This window comes from Silene latifolia, chromosome 4 (genome assembly GCF_048544455.1).
Source record: "Silene latifolia isolate original U9 population chromosome 4, ASM4854445v1, whole genome shotgun sequence".
Classification (NCBI taxonomy): domain Eukaryota; kingdom Viridiplantae; phylum Streptophyta; class Magnoliopsida; order Caryophyllales; family Caryophyllaceae; genus Silene; species Silene latifolia.
In genome coordinates this window covers 81,916,269-81,918,509 of record NC_133529.1, presented here as the reverse complement: position 1 = coordinate 81,918,509, position 2,241 = coordinate 81,916,269, and the positions used below count along the sequence as shown (strand labels likewise).

The following is a 2,241-nucleotide window of genomic DNA, read 5'->3' as shown; positions in this document are numbered from 1 at the left end:
ACTACTTTGTCTTTGTTGTAGCTCGAACCTTCTTCAGACCGTCTCAAGAATGAACCATTAACCGTCATAGGGTCATACTTTGGAACCAGAACTGACCCATCAGCATTTGGATCTTGCCTCAATAATTTCGGAGTCGTCGTACCCCGAAATAAGTGGTCCCTCAAGTTATCTGGCATTGGAGGATGAAAAGGTTCGACATCAGCAGCATCTTCAGTCGATCGACTATGTAGGTCAGTCGATCGACTGACTTCCGCAGGACCAGAAGCTTCACTGTTGCGGGAGCTGGTCGATCGACCAGGTGTGTCAGTCGATCGACTGACGTACCTGCTGATCGTCTTTTTCTTGATACTGTTCATTCCAGCCTTCTTCTTACTTGGTTCCGCCTCATCTTTTTCAGTAACATCTTCAACCATAGCGGGCCCATCAACGGTAGACCCACTCCTCAAAGTAATCGCATTTAGAGTCTCTTTCTGATCCGGCTGCGATGGTAAATGCCCCGGAGCTCTAGTTGCACTCTTGCTTGCCAATTGGGCAATTTGACTCTCCAACATTTTTGTAGAAGTCTCTCTAGCTAGAGACTCCTTTTGCAGCAAACCCGACAAATTCTGAACCAAGTTCTTCAATTCAGAAATATCAGAACCTTGAAATTGCTGCTGCTGAGGCACATAGGGAGGCTTTTGATATTGCTGCTGCTTATGAGGGGGCACATAATTCTGCTGCTGCTGCTGCGGTGGTGGACCTAGATTGAGGACATTCTGGTTAGTCCACCTCAAATTGGGGTGGACATTGGAGGGATCGAGATAAGTACCGGTCTGCCTAAAATGTTGAAAGGCAGCACATGTTTCATTCGAACTAGTACAAAACTCCGAAACATGTCCCTCTCCTCCACATCTTTTGCATGTAAAGGGACCGTCTGAAACTGTGTTAACTTTATACATCCCACCTTTTTGGGATCCCCCAAAATCTATCTTGTCGAATCTCGCAGTAAGGGCCTCTATTGCAGCTACAGCGGGAGATTCAGCTGATCTTCTCTGATTTCCTCTAGAATTCCCATGCTCAGCTTTATAGGTGGCGAGGTCATCAATGATTTTTCACCCCTTTGTCTCACCGCTATTTTCTTGAAATCTCCCATTAGCTGCAGCATCCAGGATAGCTCTCTGATCATCATAAAGACCATTATAGAATTGGTTGCACATAAACCATTTCTCAAACCCATGGTGCGGAATAGTTCGCACTAGTCTCTTGAAACGGACCCATGCCTCATAAAAATCTTCATCAGGACCCTGTTTAAAGCTTGTGATCTCAGCTCTAATCGCATTGGTCTTCGATGCAGAGAAATATTTCTTGTAAAATGCTAAGGCTAGCGAATTCCAATCAGTAATCCCATTAGCAGCTCGATCCAGATCTCGGTACCTCTCCCTAGCAGCATCACGGAGTGAGAATATGAACATCGTCTCTTTTACCTGGTCCGGGGTCACACCTGCTGGTGGGGGTATGGAACAACAGTAGTCAATGAATATCTCCATATGTTTAGCTGCATCTTCACTCGTAGCTCCCCCAAATTGGTTTCTCTCAACCAAATTGATGTAGGACGGTTTTGCTTCGAATTTTCTTTCCGTCCCGGCTGGCAACGCGAATCCCTTATAGAGATTCTCGCTTTTCGGCTCGGGATCAAGCTATACTTGCTTCTTCAGCCATATCTGGAGATGTAACGGTCTCACCTGAAGAAGTAGAAATAGGAGACGAAGGTGGATCCTCCTCAAATAACTCGTTCTCGTAGTAACGGACAGAGTACTCGCTCTTCCTCAGTCGGCAATACTCTAGATGATCGTCTCAACTCACGCAAAGTCCTTTCGATCTCAGGATCTAACGGTCATAATTCACCACCCTGTGACCTGCGCATAAGAGGAAACTACAAGTAGAATATGAGAATAGTTTAAGGAACAGATGTCCCTTAAACTAAAAAAGACTAAAATAAAACAACTAAAAATTTAAACAATTGCCTCCCCGGCAACGGCGCCAAAATTTGATACCGTCGTAGAGTACCAAAGATAAATTTATAATCCAAACTACTACTATAGATAGCGGCAGTCAGGGTCGAACCACAAGGAGGCGATGCAATTAATAGTTGTCTAATTTTAGTCCAAGGTAACAGTTTTGAGGGGGGGTTTGATTTGAATGAATCTATAACTAATGGCAACAAAATCAAAACTAAACTAAGGCAAATAATTGAGCAATTAA

At 44.3% G+C, this 2,241-nt stretch overlaps 1 non-coding gene across 1 annotated transcript; it reads left to right on the top strand.

Annotated features, from left to right (window-relative positions):
* The first annotated feature begins 1,209 nt into the window (after positions 1-1,209).
* Positions 1,210-1,316, top strand: LOC141653994 (small nucleolar RNA R71). Its single transcript, XR_012547578.1, has one exon. It is a non-coding gene; the product is annotated as a small nucleolar RNA R71 (small nucleolar RNA).
* The last annotated feature ends 925 nt before the right edge of the window (positions 1,317-2,241 follow it).